General features: G+C 37.8%; 1 protein-coding gene across 2 annotated transcripts in view; it reads right to left on the bottom strand.

Moving 5' to 3' along the window:
• Positions 1-17515, bottom strand: part of LOC108112554 (putative polypeptide N-acetylgalactosaminyltransferase 9) — a 62363-nt gene extending 44848 nt beyond the window's left edge. For both annotated transcript variants that reach the window (XM_017222499.2, XM_017222500.2), the window contains exons 1-2: positions 16984-17515; positions 862-927 (exon numbers count right to left, since the gene is read on the bottom strand). The gene's annotated coding sequence lies outside the window, so the exon portion shown is untranslated. The remainder of the gene's footprint in view (positions 1-861; positions 928-16983) is intronic.
• Between the last annotated feature and the right edge of the window lie 5628 nt (positions 17516-23143).

Genomic DNA, 23143 nt, shown 5'->3' with positions numbered 1-23143 from the left:
CAGACAACGTGTCTCTATCCAAGCATCCCAGCATCCACGCCTCGATGTCATTAAAACCGAATGAATTATGCAGTAGCCCAAGTGAACTACTTGCAGTCCGCCCTTCGGAAAACAGAACAGAAAAGTGCAGAGAGGGAAAAAGATTGGAGTTTTTTTTTACCTAATTTTGTAGAGATTTGCCAGGAATAAAGCTTCTTATATAGAAACCAAAATCACAATCTTCTCTACAGCTTTTTTATTGCTAATCCTTTTCAACCTTTTTGTTACTTAAAACCTATTTAAACTTTCCTCTGATATTTTTCCCTCAGTGTAGCTAACTCCAAAGACCTGCAAAGGACAAAAAGTACTACTAAAAAGAGGACCATTGGAGCAGTTGACCAGTTCTCTCGTCGTCGCGACTGCAGTTGTTTGTTGTTTTAATTAACTAATTAAGATTTTTCTATGTCGCGCCTAGGTAGAAGAAGCAGTCGCCCAAGTCTATGGAATGCCTGCATTATTTGTTGCAGAAGAGTTGCTAAGGACCCAATTAACCTTTTATGGCCATTTGGCACAATAACGAGGCCAAGAGCGAAAGAGCCCAAGTCCGACAACAGAAAGCAAAAAAAAAAAAAACTTAAATAAAATAAATAAAAAAGACAGCAACAGCAGCCGCCGCAGCAGCCGCCACAGAGCCAAACACAATCGAGACAATGAAACCTGGCCAGTTAGTTGGCCGTAAGTAGCCGGCCGTGTTCAGTGAAATTGTTAGCCATATTTGGCACACACACACACAAACACACTCGCAAAACAATGGCTATCATAAATTCCAACTACAAATTGACATTGAAAATTTGTTTGTTTTTCCTTCCAGTTTGTGCTCACCTTTTCGCATGAGTTTCCTTCCCCCGCTTCCTGGATTCTCACTTTTCCGAGCGTGACCACAAAAAGCTGCAATTACAAAAGGAAAATTTGTTAATACAAAATGTTAGTTAGGGCTATGATCAATTTTCTCAATATCATAAAGATAATAGAGTGCTTGCAGTTATAGATTACACAATGTATTTAATTATTTTTGTAAGGCCATAAATTTATGGCCCAGCTAGCATATGTTTGTCGGGGGAGTTGAGTTTTTATTTCCGTTTTGGTCAGGCGCACGTGCAAAATTTCCCATAAAGGGTTTAATTTTAGTTTAGGAATTATATGGGATATGAAATTAATATTCAGAATTTATGGCCTTAGGAATATTATCCGCTTGTTTAGGAGAAAGCATTTAAGTGGATTATTTACGGCAAGCGGCTAACGTGATTAAACCTTGAATTATCTTTTAAACTTACTTATTAATTTTCTATTTAAAAACCTTTTGTTACATCAAAATTACTTAGAAAATTGTTCAAAGAATGTAATAAAATTTGTGAAAATTCAATTTCCATCTCTCCCTGAACAACATTTTCCCAGCTAATGAAATCTGTCAGGCAGGGAAATTCTTTGAACCCATCCCTCTTTTCCTTTTGCATACAAGATTCCTAAACGTTTTCCAAACATTTTCATTTTGGGTCACCGGCTAATCAATATGGTTTAGTGTCTCCCAACGGGCTTTCCGACATTTTCTCTTCTCCACTTTACTTGGCTTTCTCTCGGGTTCAATTCAAACGCCCACATACTGTGTATTATCGCATATTTTTCCTGCTTGTTTTTTTTACTTTTGCAATTTTTCTTGCCCCTTGCGCTCTGGCAAACCGGTTAGGTGTTGGCCGTTGTCTGCTGATATGCAGCTACTTCAAGGTACATGAGGACAGACAGCCTGGCCAAGAACCCTGATCCAATCGCATGACATAGAGCTATAGCTATGTATATAATATATATATATAGTGTGGACAGCACAGTCGTGTGTATGTGGGATATGCTGACCAAGTCACCCAGATAGATGGGCCAAACTCCCATCTGAACGACACATCGCAGGGGCTAATTGAATTGGCAACACTAATTAGCGAAGCTTTAAAGGCACAGACAACAATTTTAGCCATGGCAACAAACAGACAACAATGTTAACCCAAAACCAGATAAAACCTAAACTGGATGCAGTTCGAGGAGAATAAACAACAAAATGCAGAAGCTGCGAGAACAAAATGTGTTGTGGCGGCGATCGACTTTAAGCTACTTACAGAAATTGACCACCCAAACTGCTGAAAACCTCGATGGCAGTTCATTAAGGTAAATGGTGGTCCATAAACTTTAAGCCGATTACAAGAACGATTCCCTCTTGCCGAAAGGTGCTCTGGTGGTCTCTGCCCTACCCGAAATAAATTGCGTAAATTATTTGCTAATGATCGACGGACAAAGTGCTGGTCGGCTTACGTCATGGTGCTGGGTAGTATCATCATTATCATCATCATCGGAGTTAATTTTTGTGCAATTGTCTTGAACTGTTTTGAGTGGTTAGTCAATGCTATATCCCGCATAATCATTATCGATGAGTGAAGGTCGTGTGGCCATAACACGCGACGCTTCTCCTCTCGGAGAATGAATTTACATAGCTGGCAAACCAGTTAGCACCGGGTATATCGTCATCATAACTAAACAAGCTGAAGTCTTGATTTGTTTAGAGTTTTTTAGGCGGTTTTTAGAGGCGGTTTTTTACCTTTAAAAGTACTCATTTCCTTTCCTTACTTAATTTAATTACAATACAATACAAATTGCAAGGAAGCTATACAAAAAAATAAACCCAAAAGATATAAAAATGCCAGCCAATAATTTCCCTTAAGTTGTTTTTGCTTCGGAAAAATGCGAATTATTTGCGGAACTAGCATGGACAGGAATGCCCTTTACCCCTGTTTACTCCTCTATACCCATTCAAAACCACCATCCTCCATCCACCATCCTCCAGCATCCAAAGCAACGACATGGGACTCCAATGTTGTTGTCGTGTCAGCAGCATCCGGGGAATGCAAACTGCAGGTTTGCCGACGAGATGGAGTCCAGAAATTGCAGAATCATGCAATTTGTGGGCACTTCGAATGCAATCAACAAAACTGTTTGATTTATGATCATTTGCAGTTTGCACTAATTTTTCAAATCACAAAAGGCACCAAACAACCGAACCAACCAGCCAACCAACAACAAAACCTGACTCGACACAAAAATTAATCATAGCACTGGGACAGGATAGAGATAGGCCTGGAGATAGAGGCCAAGAGGAAGCAGACATGAAGGATGGGGCCCAAGGAATCATTACAATCAATAACTAAAATCGATTTGGGCCTTCAAAGGCTTTCAGTAGCTGTCCGGTTTTTGAATAAAAATGACCACGTGACACGAAGAGGAGAGAGGTAATATTTCTTATTATACATCGGAAACTAAAAATCTTAAGTAATTAGTAATATTTTAGGTTCAAAATATCTTATTTTAAGATTTATAAATAACTTAACATATTAATAACCTAAGATAGATCTTTTCCCTAAACACTCAACCATTTCTTAAAGAGCTCTCAAATCGTGTCCCGTGGACATCTCGCAATGGCCCATAGAAACAGGCGGAGACGTCCGGGCCAAGTTTTAAGAGTTGTAATTATGCGAAGACTTCCTTTAGAATCGCGTAGACCATCCTCCTTTTGGGACCCAGAGGCACGGCCCCTTTTGGAAGCCCCCTTTTTTTCCAGCATTGTGATAAACGAGCACTCCCTCTTTGTCTAGACTTTGGACCGATCGCTCTTTACAACATCTTCATTATGAATTATGCGCTTCGCATTCTAGTCTCTGCCCCTCCTCCCCTGAGCATCTCATATTCTCGTTTCTGACTGCTCCCTGTGGAACATAACTTTTGTTTTATCACCCGCCCCAAAAACGAGGCAAGGACTTATCTCTGTCCTCACGAGTGCTTAAACTTTTGCCAACATGTTGCAACTAATTACATAAGGCGACACGTGCACGTTGTAATTTTATTTGTTACAACTTGAAATTAGCATGAATTTGCTAATTAGCTGCGATTGTAAAAGTTGCAGCCGAAGCGGCAGCGTTATTATAGTGACGATAGCGATGGCCTCGAAGAGTTGTTATACTGCACTTTCCTGTATCTGCGAGTGTGGGTTGAATCTACTGCAGTATCTACAAGTTTGTCGTTCCTACCCACAGCTATACATACTTTACAGTTTCAATATCTAAAAGTCAACTCCAACTTGCAACATACATACAAGACATATGGCAAGGAGAAAATCTACTTTACTTGCCAAGCTGTCAATTTTAAACTGTTGTGTTATGGCCAGAACTAATATTAATAGCCAACTACGATAACGTTAAAATGACAACAGAGATTCTTGGAAAAGTTTGTGGCCAAATGGTTTCCCAAGCAAAAATATCACAAATATTCTAGGAACCTTATTTTATCAAGCATTTTGATTTGATAAAATTTATTTATATTAATTAAGGTAGCTTGGCGTTGTCATGAATAAAATGAAGTAACAAACTGTATCTTAACTATTCCTGGAAAACTTTTAACTAATCAGATATCTTATGACTTATATAGTTAAACTTTTAAGAAGAGATAAATATAGCTTGCTACGAATTTAAAGAAATGTGTTTAAACTTTTTAAAGAAATGAGTCCATTTTTTGTATCTCAAGAACGAAATCAACTTTTGTGCTTTTTATCATAACTTTAGCGGCAAAAGTTCTCACACACCCAGAATTTCAACTACAATCAAAGCTTATCTCTAAGGAAATAAAAAATTAAATTAGAAACTCATAAGGCAGGCATATCAATCAATAAAAAAATTAACTCCGAATTCCAAGAACTAGATTGACGGTTTGACACACTTTCCTTGCCGAAGTCGAAAGAAAACTTTGACGTTCATTTTAAATATATATATTTTTTTAACAAAACCACATCAAATATTGAGATATATAAATATATTTCGAACAAAACACATGCTTGTAAATTCATTGCACTCAATACGGCAATTATTTGCATGCATTCATTACGGATAACAAAACAGAAATATTTGCACCTTGCCACAGTTCTTTGCACAGCTCCTCGCCTCCTTTTAACCCACAAAAGGTTACCATTTTACATTTTCCATTCATTATACAAACTTATATATATATATATAAAGATATATATACTTTGTTAACAAATATTTGGCCATTCGTTGCCAAAAATGTTTACATTTTACGTATTTATAAACGTGCAACTGCTGTGCAAAGGGCACTTTTTCTGTTTCTCCGCTTCGCTTGTTATTTTTAGAGGATTTATGCATATCAAAAATTTGACAAAAATTATTTTACAAATGAATTTTTACATTCGCCCTTGTGCAGCAGCAAAAAAGACTTGCATATAGGCTATCAAAAGGGTTGAAAAACATTGTCCTAAATAAAATATAATAAACATTTATCGCATTTATTCATTGATGATATCAACATGGAACAAAAACTAAAAATGTCTACAAAAAACGAAACAGCCCCTGGGGCTGAATGGCAGTGAAAGTGATCCAACGATGACGATGGTGCCAGATGATGATGATGATGATGGCACAAAAAATATATATGAATGAACAATACTCAGAGCTACCAGCATTGATGGAGCCGAGCATTAACTTTATATAACTTTTAACTCAACAACAACTACAGAAAATAACACACAAAAAATTAGCAAAAATTCAAAGGAAAATATGAGAGAAATATAATCATGACTTATGAAAGATGGAACGGGAAATGTTCCGTGAATGCTGGTAAAAGTTATGTAAAAATAAAACATTGAAAAGAATTATCCAACATTAAGGTAATTGCTGAATAAAGATAATGATTAACTTGGGATTATAATTTATTTGTATTTCCAGGAATTTGTTGGTGAATTTTTCTCTCATTTTTTACATAAAATTTATTATGAAAATTATATAAAAAATCATGAAACTTCAATGTTGTAATGGCTTTGTGGATATAGAAAATAATGCCATTTCAAGGAATTTTGCTTTACAAATTTAATATTTGTATAATTCCACTCATAGTAAACATAATTTAAAATCATTTTTCACACTCTGTTCTCTACCCAAGCGAATATAAATAAATAAATACATAGAATACTATATCAAAGTTGCTACTTACACACCGTTGGCCATTTGAAATAGCACCTAAATTACTTAATTAGACCTTCAATGTAGTATAAAATATGCACTCATAATGATTTAATTCCAATTCATTTACAGCCTCAGTTGGTTAAACCCTAATTGCAACATCACGAGAGATTCCACCCGCGCACAATGTTGTTTGAATTATTTTTTTGTACAAACTTTCTTTGTTTATAAACAGAAAAGGAAAACAAAAACAAATATAATTAGAGTGCTCAACGTGGTTCAACGAGAAAGAGTAGAAAGAAACAAGAAATCAGGTGCCTTTTCGGCCACTGAAAATAGGAATACAAATAAGTGAAAGAAAGAGTCGGCAAGTGGAGAGAGTGAAAGAGATGGCGGCGAGACCGGCATAAGTAAATAGCTGTAAAAGATCTCGAAAAGGCAATCAGACGGTTGTTCACCTGGCCTTTTCGGTCACTGGTCACCTCAACACCTTTTGGACCGTGCCCAGTTTTGGCTTTTATTCTCTGTGTGCTTCTGTTCTTTATTTTTCAGATACATATATATATATATCCACATATAGTATACACCTTTTGGTTAATTTCCAACGTGCCTGGAATTCCATTTTATGACTCGCAGCCGTCCATGTCAATTTGACTGGCTTGCTTGTTTTTTTTTGTTGGGAGTTTTCAAATTATACTTTTTTATCTGCGTATATCTGTAACACATTTTTGCGGGTGTTGATTACCAGGCGACCCACATAACCACTGACAACGCGGCGGCTCCATCTAATTAAGTTTGCAACACACACAAGCACCCACACTCTTAAACAAAATTTGAGAAAAACCTGGCTAGATCCGATGAAGCAGCCGCCTAATTACAGCTCAATCAGCTTCAGCTGTTCAGATGTTGAATGTTGAATGTTGGAAGTTGATTGTTGCAGCGCTGCTGTTGCTGCCGCTGCTGTTGCTGCTGATGCTGGAGGGCTAGGAAAATTGCCTCATGGCGAACCATCCGATGGGTTACCTAACTTCCAGCTTAATGACTTCACTAAAGTCGTAGACTTGGAGGGAGTCAGTCTGGCCCCGGTGGCATGCTTTAAATATTTTGCGGCACCTGAATGCATTTTACAAATTTTTCTGTTGCAACCTGGTGATAAATTGCAGTCGCCGTACAGCCTGTTTCTCTTTTTTTTCTTTTTGCCAGGCTCTCAACCCACTGGCTGCTCTTTGATCGTACTGACATTTTCTGGTTAGGCTGATGACTCATGAACTGCACCTTCGCATAGGCCCGGCATTAACCATTAACATTTCAGATACAATAGCTCAGTGATGGCACAGGCAGAGAAATAGATTTTCCTCTTTTTGCAGTTCAAAAGAATTAGGGAAAATTTACTAGGCTTTAGAGAAGGATTTGTAGAAAAATGAAACCTCTCTAAGGGCCAATGATAATTCAATTTTTTTGTAATATTTAATATTTATAGAAATGATCAAATTGCATCTTCAAATCTAAACATATTTTCTTTACCTGTGATGTTGAACATAGAAAAAGACAAGGAGAAGCTGTAGCTGTCATCATCGCCTGCATTTGCATTTTCATTTGAAAGTGTCGATTCGAAATGAAGAGGGCGAAAGAAGTGGAAAGATTGTGGCCTTTGGAAACCGCAGGGGGGCAACCTTAAAGCTGAGGGGGGGAACCACAAACGCAAGCCAAGCGAATCATCATCATCGATTGTTGCTGTTGTTGCTGCTGTTGTGGCCGTTTTGTATTAATGATGATGCAACATTTGCCGCAAATGTAAAAAGTTAGGAGCAAAAGAAGAAGAAAAATCCAAGCACCCATGGCTAAGTAAAGTTTAATGCCCGAAGGCCAAAAGCGCGTTTGACTCTCTCGTGGTGGCATTTTTCCTTTTATTTATTGTTTTTTTACTTTTGTTTTAGCCAAGACTTGTAAACTGAAACCTTTTTTTTTCGTATTTGACGACTGATGAGGGTTGGGGTATAATGGTTGGAACATCTACTTAAGCCAAAGCCCGCAAAAGACCCTGGGGTTCTGACTTATTTTATGGCAATTTCAGTTATTTGCTGTCAGACATGAAGATAAATAAAAATTGTTATATACTTTGAAGGCATTTACAAATTTAATTGACTTGTAAAAAACTAATTTGTTTGGCCCACTATGTATGAGGGAAATAATGTGTAAATAGTTCTTAAAAGTTCTTCGAAAACAAAACAGAATTTGTTTTAAGTTAACTTAAGTCAAACTTATCGGCGTAATTTATCAGGCCATAATGATTGGCATGGTGAAGTGGAAAAGTTTCCAAACTTTAAACACACTTAATTGCCAATTTCCAGCACTTAAGAAGTTTTGTTTATTCTTTTAAGTTGCGAAATGATTGTGTTTCGGGAAGAATTCTGCTTTGTTCTTCGAAAGTTTTCAATATTTTCTATATATTTTTTAAAAGGGCAACCTAACTTCGTTGTCCATCTGATCTTCATTGGCACCTTCCTGGTTAAATGCCACTGATATGGCTCTCCTCGTTCGAGGTGACTTCAGTATTAGCCTCAGCTTCAGCTTCACCTGAGGCATTTGCATTGGCATTTGCGGCAATGTTCGGCTCAGGTAAGCTGTTCCTCTAGAGCTTGACAACTTGCTGGTTCTGCTGCTGCCGCTGCTGTGGTTACGGTTTAATGAACATTCATGCCTCCTAATGCCAAAAAGAAAAACTGTGAACAAGACCTGGTAGAACTCTTTGCAATTGCAACAAAAGAAATAGTTTTGTATATAAAACAAAGCAATAAACTAAACAAAACCCGTCGTAAGAGTGTAACTCAAGGGATTGCAACAGGTTTCTCTCTGTTGGCCTTTCGGTGTTCGATGTTGCTTTATTAAATCTTCTTTTGGCCATTGTATTTGTATTTTATATTTCTCAATATATACAAATATATATATATATATATATCTACTATATATGTTTATTTTTCATTTTTCTGCCGACGCCGCCGTCGCTTCTGACAGCCGTGATTTGTTGCCGAAGGTTAGTTCAAGTCATTAGAGCTGCCTTTGCTGCTTCTGTTGCCATAAATTGAAGATGTTTTTGCTCTTTGGTTTTGGTTTTTCTGATATAGGCAGTTAAATGCTACGAAAATCCATTGTTTATTCAATTAAAATGGTTTGTATGTTATCTTTTAAGGTGTTGAATAAAAGATGATTTGCTGGGAAAACGTAAACAGAAAATTTATATAAACTGCAAGGCCGTTTCTTCAATATTAACAAGTTTAACAACAATTTGGAATTTCCACTTGTTAATTTGTATGTTTTTTTTAAATTTAATTCTAAGCAAATGGAAATATTTGATTGCCATTTTGGTATTTGAATATTTGAGTGCCATTTTTGTTTGAGAAGCAGAAAAGCTCCTTTGTGGAAATTCAGTTTAGTTTATTATTTATTTAGTTATTTACTTATGATTGCTATTTTTGGTGACTTGTCATGGAATTTGAAAGGTAGATACATTAATTTATGTAAAAAGAAAATTTGAGATTTAATTTCCCTTTAAGAATACTCTCATCAACTTGCCTAGTCAAAACTTTGCAGTTCCACTGGCCCGAAGCCCCTGATTCGCATTCAAATCGCATGCCAAAAAGTCTTCTTTCGCACAAATGTATTTATAGTGATTTACCCCCTTCATTTTCCCCCACCTCACTTCTAGCCCCCCTTGAAAACTGCCATTTCTGCCATTCGAGGCACTTCAGCAAATGACGGCAATTAAAACTTAGATGCCTGACTGTTAGTGTCGCTTAGTGGCCATCAGAGCTTTGGCTACATTTAATTATAACTTGAGGACTAATTGTCCGTTGTCCACAATTAAAAATAGTTATATACATATATATATCTCTTTTGGCAAGTGGGTGGGGCAAGCAGGGGCCACAGATTTGTCACAGATGATGGGGCAAGTGGAGCAAAGTCTGCAGCTAATTGCTGTCCAGCCAAGAGCCATCCTCTCTCTCTCTCTCTCTGCCCCAAAGCCTATGCCAACTATAAAAAAAACATAAAACAAAAATAAAAAGTAAAAACAATGACAAGACAAATGTTGGGACAAGCAGCAACAACAAATCAACACGACTGCAACATGCGGCCTACAAGTTTTGTGGGCCTACAAAAGAAACTTTTTTATGCAGCTAATCCAATTCGAAAGCAATTTCTGGCTAGAATGGTTGACGGAGGGGGGTTGAGGGGTTGGTGCTGGTTAGGCTGGCATTGGGCTGTTGAGAACCCCCATTTACATGGCCTAAGACCATGTCTGGGATCTGCCCACTTAGCCCCGGCAGAGCAGACGGAGGAGCCAACTTAGAAGACGAGTTCATTGAATTCTTCTCGCTGGGTATTCGCCAAACTCGTAAATTTTCAACATACAAGAAAAAAATCAAAAAAAAATAAGAGAGGAAAAAAGAAGCCAAATCCCAAACCAAACAGGTTCTCCTGCATCCACCAAAAACAAAGATATACACGGAGAGGAAAATGTGGAAAAATGATTATCATAATCTCTTATGTTGATGAATAAATTCATTGAGGAATAAACTGCTAACTATGGGTGTAGAATTTTCATTTTCAAAGATACTTTTTGGGATACTTAAGCTGCCTATATCAGTTATTTATCATTCCCAAACATTCTCTAAGATAATATTTGTAATTTTATCCAAAGAAGAATTCTTTACAGTGCACCCAAAGACCAGACTTTGGGTTACATATGTACGAGTGTGTGTATTTTTGTTTTTTTTGGGGCCTGCAGCTTCTTTCGAGTGGAATGCGGCAGTCATCTGCCCTGAAAACTGAGACTCATCTTGGGTTTTCGAATCTGGAGTCCGGGTCTGATGCTACGTTTTTGGTTTTCGGTTTTTGGTCAGCTGCAAATGCATAAAAAAAATCCGCGCCGCATTTCACTTTAGACGGCGGCTACTTCGATTAAGTAGCTGTCAGTATGTGTATCTTGTATCTCGCAGCTCTCCAACTCGAGTTGGGTGAAAGCGTTCGCATCTTTTCACATTGCATTTTCATGCCAACGGCGACCCACTTCCATTTCCAGTTAGAGCCTTATCGAAGTGCCAAACAGTTGGCCAAACAAACTAATTGACCCAAAACAGGAATGGTAATCTAATAGCCAGCAAGAAACACCAAACACCAGCCAAAGAAGAAGGCCTTAACAAAGATTTGTATCTCGGTGGGATACGAAAGGCAGAACAACTCAATTCGAGGGATCATCTTCTTGTACTCCTTTTGTTTGCCAGCCACAAAAGATGAGGGATTGCTGGCAGTCATTCCGGTGACCTTTCAGCCTCTCTAACCAAAAACATCAATCAATCAAAATTCTCTCACAAAAAGCAAAAGGAGAGAAAAAAAAAGATTATTTAAAACGGAAATGAATCCACGCTTTAGACATTAACCGTAATTGCGCAGGCAAACACGCAGAATGCGATGATAGATACACAGATACATTTTGTATCTCATGACGCACAAAAAACGGGTTTATGTTTCGTGGGGGCGAGTACGGGGGGCATTCGGGACAATATACACTCCTGCCTGCCACCCACACTACTCCCCCCCTTTGCCCCACTTAATGACCTTGTAACTCAACTGTCAACTGTCAGCACACGCAGCAGCAGAATGGCAACAGCAAATCAATAGCCCGGCCACAATTTATAGTATCCATGGCCATAAATTGGCCAGCAGCCCGCTTGTTGCCCGCCACATGTCATGTCATGGCTTTGGGCCCAAACGGAAGGCAAAGGAATTCTGGCTGGCCAAAATAGGCTATATACGAGGAGGTCCATACGAAAATATAGATTGTCTGCGAGGAATCAACAGAAATCGCAAAGCCCAGAGGCGCAGTAGCTCTCATTATCATATAAACAAAAGGGTTCGCCTCCCCCCTTATGCCAAAATGTAAACTCTTGGTGTATTTATGATTGTGTGTGTGTATGAAATTTTTATGAATTTATGAAGAAAGCCTTCGCATGTGGGCCTGACATAATGCTTAAACATTGTATTCATTTTTGGGGCTGTATAGCCCCAAGGATCTCGCATTGGGAATACTCGTTTGCCAACTTATGAATACCAAATTAGTTAACATAAATTTATGCGTTGGGCCTAACAGATATTTAAGTGAATATCTTTAGCTGATTTTGGGTTTTACTTAAAGAGATTAGGAGATTGAAATATAATTTTCAAACCACTTTGCTGGATTAAATACAAATAATTTTAAACAAAATATTTAAGCTTTCCTTATTTGGTTTTACAAGGTATTTTCAAGACCATTTTTATTCAATCCTCAGCAATTCTCTGGACTGCCCTGAGGAAAACCAGGCATTCGGATAAGTATTCTTCAAGGTACTTGAGTAGGTTAAATATTTGTATACGAAAACTTCCACGAAAGAGGCCCAACAGGTCAAAAACCTTTGAAGTTAACTTAAAAAACATTTCTATATATAAAGCATAAATATCCGATAAAAATAATATGACAAAGAATTATATAATTTCATTTTTATCCAAAGAGTGAAGAGTGAACGGAAATGTATATACAAAAAACTAAAACCAAGAAATGTCTTATCACAATTTTCTACCCGCTTGGTCTACGTTTTGCTAGACTTTCGGGGTAAATCAGGGGAAAGGAGAAGGGAAGTCCGATAGATTAGGGGCAAGTGGCTGAGCCAGAGAGAGCTAGTAAAATATATGAGCAAGCTGAGGAAATACAAATAGTTCGTGCGATATCGCAGCAGAAACTTCCGCAAAACGCTCTTGAGAAAAGGTCCAGAGAAATGAGCCTAAGCCAGAACAAACACAAAAGCTCCAGCTAAAGACCCCAGAGAACGAACCCTCAACAAGTAATGAATTACGCGTCAGACTTTCCGCACTCCTTTTAAGAGGAGCTGCAAACAATAAAAGAGCCAAAAAGGCAAACCAGCTGAAAGCAGTTGCCAAAATGTTCCACCACCAACTTTGCGTTGCTCACACTCACTCTCTTGCCCCATCATGATGAATGAAAGTATATACAGTGTGTGTGTGTGCGTGGCAAGTACGAGTGCATAAAAGGCTGCTAAAAAGTTTTTTGTTCTGCATTGTTATCAGCTAAAGGAAGCTGAATTATAAAGGGGCCAACCAGAAACAAACAAAACATAAAACATCGTAAAATATATACAAAAAACCGAAATCAGCAGAAGACCCGAAACATTCAGCAACAGCGGAAGTTTTGACAAAAGATCTTCTGCTTTTCCTTCGAGGCAGAAGTTGAGCTTTTCTGCTAAAAGGGAAGTCTTCCAAGGAGCAACTTTCGTGTAGAGATAAATTAGTAGGTCAGTTGTAAACAGATTACAGGAAAAGGAAAACTAGAAAGGAAAATAGTAAAGGAGCAAGTTAATAATAAGGCAATTTGATAAGCGAATAATTGCATAAACAAAAGCTGAATATCAAAATAAACAACTATTAAGCGAAAAATGAGATACTCTAAGATTAAGAACAGCAAAAAACATGCTTTAAAGCTTTAGCAATAATAAAAAAACCAGTTTTCCGAATCTAATCCTCTCGATTGAAGGAAGCAGTTACCGTAAAAATGTCACAAACTCGTATCACCTACTCGAATTTGAACCACCTGCCACTCTGCCGTCTTGTCCAAATTGGATACTTCCATCTATCCGCTCTCAAAACTTATCAAGAGTGCTACCCAAACTGGGTTAAGGTTGAGTTTATCAGTACTTGAACGTGCTACAGACCAGTTCCGTTTGACAACTGATCCACCCGCCCTGAGAACGCCCATCAATCCCTGTTACATTCCGTACATTAGATACCAGCTTTGGGCCATTGCAATTCGATATACGAAGCCAAAACGTGCAGCTAGCTGCAAGACAAAGAATATTGTATAATGTTCTCTTCTTTTTTTCCCATGTACCACATTTTGACAACTGTTTTTTACTCGTTTTCTTTTTTTTTTTTGCTGCCAACTAAACTGTTTCCCTAGTTCTTGTGTTATTTTTTTTTTTTTTTTGCTTATACATCCAATAGAGAACGTGCAGACGTGCGAAATTCTAAAGAAGAAGAGGCCGTACGAGAAGAATTGGAAGTTTAGAGCTGGCAGCTGCTCGATATTATACCATAACTAAATGCCGTACTATCACGGATGGCATAAACAAAGAAAGAATGGGCCATGATGTAAGCCTGGTCAAAAGGAATGCTAATATGCGGAGTGATTAATTCATTGAAAATTAACATAAATGGCAACAGCTTTAACTTTTGCCGCCTGACCACAGGTGGGCCCCCCTTCTTCTGCCCCAACCCCTATATCTTTGTGTCTTACCTTTGGCCCAACCTTTACCCTTCTTTTTATATACTCTACTCTCGCACACCCTAACGCCACTGGCCGACATAAATAATTAAATTTAATTGCCGTTGCTGCTTCTTAATGATGCAACCAAGCATCAAACGAGCCAAAGAGCCGAAAAGACCTCTGAACTCAGGTATCTTTCTCACCTGAAACCCGTTTTTATGAAAATGGAAATGCAATTAAACGAAGAGCTCGTCGTCGACGTCGTCGCAGGCAAAAAACGACAAGTGACAGCGATGAAGGTTCATTTTTATAAAATTAAGCAAATATTAAATGAAAATACAAGGCAAGGAAAGCCATAGGAGAGGAAAAAGGGGGTCTCGCCAGGCATTAAAACAAACGACATTTTCCCTTGTCACTGGGAGTTGGTATAATTGAAATGGCTATATTAGGAAAATGATATATTAAGGCTAATAAAAATGTTATGAATGTCCAAATTATGCCGTAAAACTTCGGTTGTCAGAAAGATTTGATATTAGAAAGCCAGACATTGTCATCAGGCCTAATAAATCTTTAAGTTGAAGGTTGAAGGAGTTTTAAATGGCAGCTCTTTCTTGAGGTTGCTAAATATTTGATAGGTAAAGAAATATCAACATTTAAATTAGCCAAATACCATATTTGAAAAATAATATTTGCCAGCAAATATGCCTCTTGTCTTCCTTGATGAAAGTTATTATATTTATTCAATTAACAAAATATTCCATAATGATGTCTTGCCCATATAAATGATAACGTTCGGTTACCAAAAGATATCTACTGCAATCTAATCTTATCTAATCTATTTCTAAAAACATGAGCAACTTGCAACGGCAGTCTCCTCCACAAACCAGTCGAAAATAATACTTGACCAGCTGAACTGGTTCGTATTTATGCCAAAACAAAATTACTATCTAAAATATAATAAAAACTTTGTTGTTGATTAATTATACGGCTATATAAAATGAAGCCACTCTTTTTAGCCATGACACCAATACACATTCCATGCAATCAACTGTCTAATCTAGGCGGGTCTAACTAACGAACGTCTTTGATAATTAATAACAAAAGGGGAAATTCTGGCTTTTTGCTTTTAGTGCCTCTGATTCTAGGCCAGAGACGTTTTGCAGGCAAAAATAAAAAGAAAAAAAACCAAAACAAAAAGCCGGCAAAACGCACGGAGCCAGACAGACCTAAAGAGAGAGAACCAGGCTAAAAGAGTGGGAGTTGAAGAGGTGGCTGAAGTGCTGCCATGGCAAAGCCAAAGGCAAAAACAAAGCGGACCCATTCAAGGGTTTTTCTCGTGGAGAAATACACAAATACACGCATATAAAAACAAACACAGACACAGCTGCCACACGACCACCAGAAGGCGACTATAAAAAATCAAATGAAATTTATTGATTTTTCTTTGCAAGTTCCAAAAAAAAAAAAAATCAAAACGACGAGAAGAGCCAGCAAAGTCAAGGAAATGCCCAATAAAAAGTAATTTGCAAACAAAACCTCGATTTTTTCCGCAAAGAACATGTTATACCCTAATCAAGTATAGCAAAGCTAATTTAATCCAGCTCATTACTAAGGGAAAACCACAAAAATTAGTCACGCATATCTATTTTTAGCTTTAATTATTTAATTAAGTTGGGAAAAGAAAGTTGCATTTCAGAAATCTTTTATTTTTTGAGATTTAAGAAAGAGAATTTTTTTTCGTTTTTAGTTATAAACATTTTTTGTATATATATATGATATTTTTTGTTTTGATAAACACAGTTTATGGAGTATAAATTCCACATTTTTTAATTAAATTTCAAACTAAACTTATCTTGAATAGAAACATTTTTCATGTTAAATTTGAGTCACAACACAAAACCAAAAATCTTTTAAATAATTCTCATTTAAAAAAGATTTCTTCTTGGAAATTACGACTGTAGTTTAGAATTTTTAATAGAAGACGTTTGTAAAATACTGTTCACTGTTATTCAAACTTCTTTTTTAAGTTTATAGGTAAAAAATTTGTATTAATTCTTTCGAAATCTCTCCTTGAAAAAAAAAGTTTTCAAAATCAAGTTCTTAAACTAGAAACCTTTTAGAAAATCTAAGAAAATTCTTTCGCAACATTTTCCCTATGTGCAGCTATCTCAGACGGAATGCATATTTATGTTTTGTATGGTTTTTGTTTTGTTTCGTTTTCAGTCCGCAGACATAGTCGAAAGCCCGTTGAAAATGAGGAAGGGAGTTGATGGAAAGACTTATACTAACACTAAGATAAGAGCAAAGGCAAGAACAAGAACAAGAATAAGAGCAAGAGGTGGCGAAAGAAGAGGAAGCATTGTAAAATGTCAGCCCAAGCTAACGGTGCACGAACACCAAGGCAAAAACTGAACAACAAACAAACAACAACACAACAAACATGAATGTTTTGTTTGATCTGCTGTCAGGCAAAAGAAAGAGATGGCGCCAGCGGGTGGATAAAGGGAGATACGGGGTAGGAAAGGGCGAGTGACAGGTGCAATGAGAGTGCGAATGAGAAGGCAGGCAGTGCCGGGTCGCGTGCTTACAACAATTGCCAAGCTCTCCTTTCCCGTTATTTCTATACAAACTTACCCCGCTTCCTGCTCTCCTTTTCGCTCCTTGATTCTGCTGTCAAAAATTCCCAAGTTCCAATTCCGTTTGCCAAATTTCACAAAATAAACACATACATGTATAACCTTCTGCGTTTGTGTTGTGGTTGTGTTTTTTTATTTTTTTTTTTTATTTTGAATACTTTGATTTTACTCAGTTGCTTTTTGAGCTATTTCGATTAGCATGCTTTAATTTGTATATGAAAATTTCACACTATTAATTTGTAATTTCTGCTTATTTTTGCCATTTGCATATATGATTTCACACATTCAAAGAAACTTCACAGCTGACTGTGATTTTGTGTTGTTGTTGCATTGGCTGTTGTTGTGTTAATTTACACATATGGGCAGACGCACACTTGTACACGCGCACACACACCTCTGCGTAGGTGTGAAGAGTGGAAGAGGAAGAGAAATGCAACGGATTCACTTTAGCACGCGCGCTCTCCCACTCGCACTTACAGACCGACCGCAACCAGCTGATTCAACGGTCAAAAATCGACTGAATTTAACTGAAGACTTAAGTTTTTCCATTGTGTTTTAGCCGGCAACTGTGGATACCAACAAGTTCGTGGTTCGATGTTCGAGTTGTAAGTTCCAAGTTCGATGGGTTTCTTAATGGGGGTGGTATGTTTGTGTGGGTCATTTCTTTCCTTCTGATAAACATTCGCTGATAAGCCAAACACACACAATCTCGCACAGTGCCCAGACCCTTTGTTGCTGGCCCAGACATTGTTGTTTCCAGCCTGTGAATGACAAATGAGCCCGTATACGGCAAATGGTATATGAAGTTTGAAATAGGGGAACGCAAAAGTGGTCCACCCTAATGGGTTATGGGGCTCCAGGGAGAAGATGGGGAATGCCAGCGATTGGATAAGAGTTTCGCAGAAGGTCTACGCTTTTAGTGTTTTTAGTACTTCAAAACACAGTTGGCAATCAACATAAATAGTTTATGAAATTAGATTTATATTGCTTTTGATTCCATATTACTCATTGTATATTAACGAAACTAAGCTAAGAGGTACTGCAAGACACATAATTATAAAATTTAAATAACATTAGTAACATAAGTAATAAGTAAAATAATTATATCAATTTAAAAATCTTTTAAAATGACAATATCTCCAAGCGTACACCCATTTCTACTACCTTTTTTCCTAGCTAATCCTCAGGCTGAACTGCTCATCACTATGGCAACATCGAACCTAGTTCGATCATCACATTCGCCGCTCCTAAGCCGGCTGGCAACTCGAACCGCAACGCAACTCGCACGTGTTGGTCAGTGCACTTGTCGTTTGGCCATCTTCAAATCTGCATGCATGCACGTGGCTCATTTGCATATTGGAGTTGTTGTTTTTGTTTTGAGTGGGGGGGTTGAAGGCAGTTGATATAGTTGAAGACAGTTTTTGCCGCAAGGGAATTCAAATCGCAATCTTTTGTCTTGCGAAATTCAAACCAGCATTTTCCGATCAATAATCAATATTAATTAAAGTTTTTTTTATAAGTTCGTCGACAACTGATTCCATTGACTTTCTGTTAACAACTTTCTTTGCATTTGACACGGCAATCGAAAAGTGAATAACGAAAAAAAAAAGCGGACCACGAAATTGTCAATTTGCAACACCGACGGAAGCTGTTTTTCAATTGCTTCGCTTTAGCACCTCTCCCCCCGGTTTTCCGCATTTTCCCGTCCGTTCGTTATGGACTTTTCATTGGTTTTGTTTGGCTCTTTCAATTGAAACATGGCCAAGTTTTTTTTCGGGTAAGAGAATGCGAGAGGAAAATGCGAGGACGACACCAATCAACTTTTTCCTCTGCGCTGCATTTTTCATTAGTTTTTCTTATGCAGCGAAAAAGTTTTCTTGGCCCCAAAAACGAGTCTCAAGTTTTTTTCCACTGTTTGTTGTCATATATCTATATCTATATATATATATATATCGATAGCTCAAGTTTCTGTTTATACAACTGCATTTGGCCATATACAAACGTACAATGGCATTGCATTGCAAGTATTGGCAATATATGGGCAAGCAAACTATGGTTATCAAGTATAACTATTTTGTAAATATTTATGAGAGAGTGGAAAAGAGTGTGATATTAAGTACTTTTACTGTCAATGTCATGAAGATGATGGCAAAAATAATAATATTTATACTTAGTTTAAGACTTATTAATATTCCTCAACTTTTTATAAATATTAAACTTGCGTCTAATGAATTCTCTTTTTATAATTGCTGGAAGAAGTTCCCTTAAAACTTTCATGAAGAACATAAATTATTTATTGCATGCTAGACATCAGCTTGATTATTACTCACTTACAGGTAATTATTATGACTTAGTTTGATATATATATTAATTAAGTGCACCTTCCACTCTTTCCAAACTATAACTTTACCTAAGTGGTTCACTGACCAAATGACTTTAAAAAGCCAATTTCAATACAGCTGTGCCACCTGTGATTTTGATTTGATGGCGCTGCGCTGTTTTCGTTGGCGCTGCCAATTTGCCGACCAATTGAAAATGCAATGCACGCCCCAGACAAAAACTCATTTGCAACACTTCACGCAACGCCGGCGATTTCGATTTAGCCAAGATCAAGGGCGATAATGCCCGCAGCAGCAGCAGCAGTAACTGCTGCAACATCGGATAGCTGCAACAGCAACATTGGCTATATGTACATTGCATTGCGTGCAACAACGTGCTGCAGATATAAATAGCCAACGGCAAGAGCAACTGGGCCCTTATCCATTTTGGCTGATCTTTACGCACAGGAGGCACCAACAGCAGCCACCACAACATCTGCAACACAAACACAAGCTGCAACAACAACATTCCTTTCGACATTTAATTAACGATCGCGATTGCAATCAAAGCAGTTCTCCCACACTCCGAGCTTCCCCTCCTCACTGGTTTTGAATGGAGATCCTGAAGCCAGGTTGCTAGTTGGCCACCATACTGGTGGCCAGTTAGTTTAGTTAGCCCGGCTAAGCTGACAAATACTGTAATTAATTTTAATTGCAGCGATTGGCGCTCGCTTTCCGTCTCATTAAAGATTGCAGGCGCTGCTCCCTTTTTTCGTTTTTGGTTCGCCTTCAGCAGCTGCCGCCGCTCGATTTGCACTATGATAAACCCTCCATTTCCGAAGAATGCCCGAGGATTCCGCTTCGCCATTCTTGGCTACGTGTTTCTACGCCTAATTGCTGGAAATGTCGCGTGGCAAATATTTTGTCGCCTTCACAAGAGCGCTCAATAAAAGCTGAACAACAAGGGCCTGAAAATATATATTTTAATAGATACACTGGGAAATGGGGAAAATGTCTTGGGAAATGGTTATTGTACAAATATATTTGGATTTTTATATCAGGAAATATAAATTATATTTATAATCTTTTTTAAAAACTTACGATTAACAAAAAAAAAGATATGAAAGTGTTTTTCACGAAAGAAAGACTATTTTCCAATCAAACTTAAGACCATAAGGTAACTCTTCTCGATTGACCTTTACCCTTATCTCAAAATCACTTTCCCATAACTAAGCCAGTTTTCTTTCTCTGTACTTCTTGACGCTCATATTTTGCAAACACTTGCACTTTGGTTTAATGGACTATGGAAAGTGCAAAATGGAAATAAAAATGTTCATTTCTCGGGTCCCCGGAGGCTCCCAGTGGAATAATCATATAAAACACTTTTCGTTTGCAGTTCATTGAGTGAGCACAAATCCAATTAGATTTTGACTCGGCTTAGCTTGCAGACACACCTCCTACTCCTCCTCCTCCTCCTATCCCCTTAACACCCCCTTTAAAACCCCCAAAAAACATACGAAAACACACACACAAACACGAATAGAGTGCCGAAAATCGTTGCATACTTTGCAGCAAAAATTTCCTCAAGTCAATTTGCCTTGGCATAACTCTTGACTCAAGTTCAGCTTGTTTTTTCACTGGTATGAGTGAGCGGAAGTTGTGAAATGTATTTGTATGTGTGAATGTTTGTATTTATATTTAAGCGGTATTTGTGTTAGTTTAGGGACTTTAACTTGTGGGCCGCCAACGGACTGGCAATTGGTTTGACACACATAAATAGTTTATGCCGCATTGCTGATTATTGATTTTGCAACCAATTAAAATTCCAACACAAGCAAGACTGCAAAGCGATTTGATCCTACTGGGTATTAAGCTACAAGCTCAAAATTTAAGCCGAGAGGATTAAAACGTATATTCAAACCGATGAGGGTGTAAGGCGGTAGCTCAAGTTTGAGGTGTGTATTGGCACAGATTAAATATCAGGAAATTATTTTATTATCGAATGCATATGGAAAATGCTTTAAAAATAGTTTGTTAAATACTCCCAAGAGTATTTAAAAGCCTAAACCAACCCTAATGGCATGCTAATCTTTCGCAATAAACCTTTTTTTATTGATTTTTGTTTCACATTATTTAAACTTTCCCCTTAGCTTTAAAAATGTAATTAAATATGTAAATATAGTTGTTTTTCCCCATTATATATTTCCACTTCCATAATCAATTCAGCGTTACATAGTGTCCTCTTTCATCCCAGTTAATCATTCCATCAATAGTTGCGCTCAATCCATTCATGCTCAATTAAGCTGCTTAATTATGCCCAACAATCGGGCATTGAATAAGGAAAAACATTTTAATTATTTTTAAAAACAATATTCATGGTAGGAATATGTGCAAACATGACGGGTAATTAATCAATATTAATATCAACCTGATTACGGATATTTACCGCAACCCTCCGTCGACAGCCCAGATTAACATAAACTGTCAATGTCTGATAAAAACCAAAAAAAAACAAAACAAAAAAAAGAACAAAACCATGGGGAAAAAAAGTTTATTTTTTGGCTGGGACACACAATTAAGAAGCCATAAACACATGGGGCAAAAAGCCAGGGGTGCTGGTCTGGTCTGATTCTAGGACGGGGCAAAAAAAAAGAACGCTGGCAGCCAAAAGTTGCAAAGTGCAATTTGAAAAACAGTAAATATAAGTCGCGAATGGGGAGTTGTAGAGGGGTGGGAGGGAAAGGGAATATAGGTATCCCCAACACGTAGTTGGCACCAAGTCACGAAAGGTATTTTCGCATACGAGTTTCGCCTGGCTTGTATCCTGGCGCAGGATCTCTGCGTGTATGTAGATGAGCAGGCAGGCAGTGACATGACTTGGCAGCTATTCCTATTTGGAAACCACCTTCTCATCCTCATCCTCCTAGTAAAAAAAAAAAAACTACCTCCTTTTTCCTGACAAATGGCTCGAGGAGCGGGGCGTGGCAGTACAGGTGTTTTGCGGTGAAAGAGTGTGGGAAAATGTTGGGTAAATGGTAAGATGTATTCGCCCCAAAAAGGTGCAGCTGAGGATGACGAAAATTTATGATGGTCCCCGACTCTGCCAGTGAGTTCTTTATTGAATTGCAAAAGGGCTGAGGACGGGGTATTGCGATTTGTAACCAAGTTAAATTGAAATACCCGGGGGTTATCGTTGGGGTGGTGTTTGAACTGCTGCCAAGTAGTAGGAAAAAAGGTTAAAGCTTAATACTCTTCAGCCCAATTGGGTTTATTCCGGGGCAAAGTCGATAATCGGAGGTTAAGTTAGATAAGCGATGGATAAATTTGAGTTAATTAATCAGGATTTAGTTAGCAATCTCATAAATATTTCAGTGAAATGAGTTAAACTTAAAGTTAAGTTTAGTTTGAAAAGAACATAGTTTAGTCTTAGTTAAAATCACTAATAAATAACCCAACTTTAAACAAACTTAAAGCAAAATTGCATTTCCTACTACATTTCATTTAATTAAAATCCAGCCAGTGAATTTTTCTAAAAGCCCCTTGGAAAAGAAAAGAAAATGCAGCAAGAAGCTAGCCAAAAACTGGAGAGAGATTACAATTTAATTAGCCAGCGGTAAAGCAGATTAAAGTTGCCTCTTGGAATAGTTCACTTCGGAGCTCAAGCTGAAATCCCCTCAGAAAGAAGCAACGTATATCCTTTCACTACGGACGTCAGTTATTGGAGTTGTGTGTGAATGCTTTTAAAGCTTCCCCATTCAGTGGCATCAGCTTATGCACATAGACACACACACACAGATATTTACTCATCAGGCTGATGCAGGTGCAAGGACGAGCAGACGC

This window comes from Drosophila eugracilis, unplaced genomic scaffold, assembly GCF_018153835.1.
Source record: "Drosophila eugracilis isolate 14026-0451.02 unplaced genomic scaffold, ASM1815383v1 contig_90, whole genome shotgun sequence".
Classification (NCBI taxonomy): domain Eukaryota; kingdom Metazoa; phylum Arthropoda; class Insecta; order Diptera; family Drosophilidae; genus Drosophila; species Drosophila eugracilis.
Note: the sequence above shows the minus strand (reverse complement) of the source record. Positions and strands in the feature narration are given on the sequence as shown.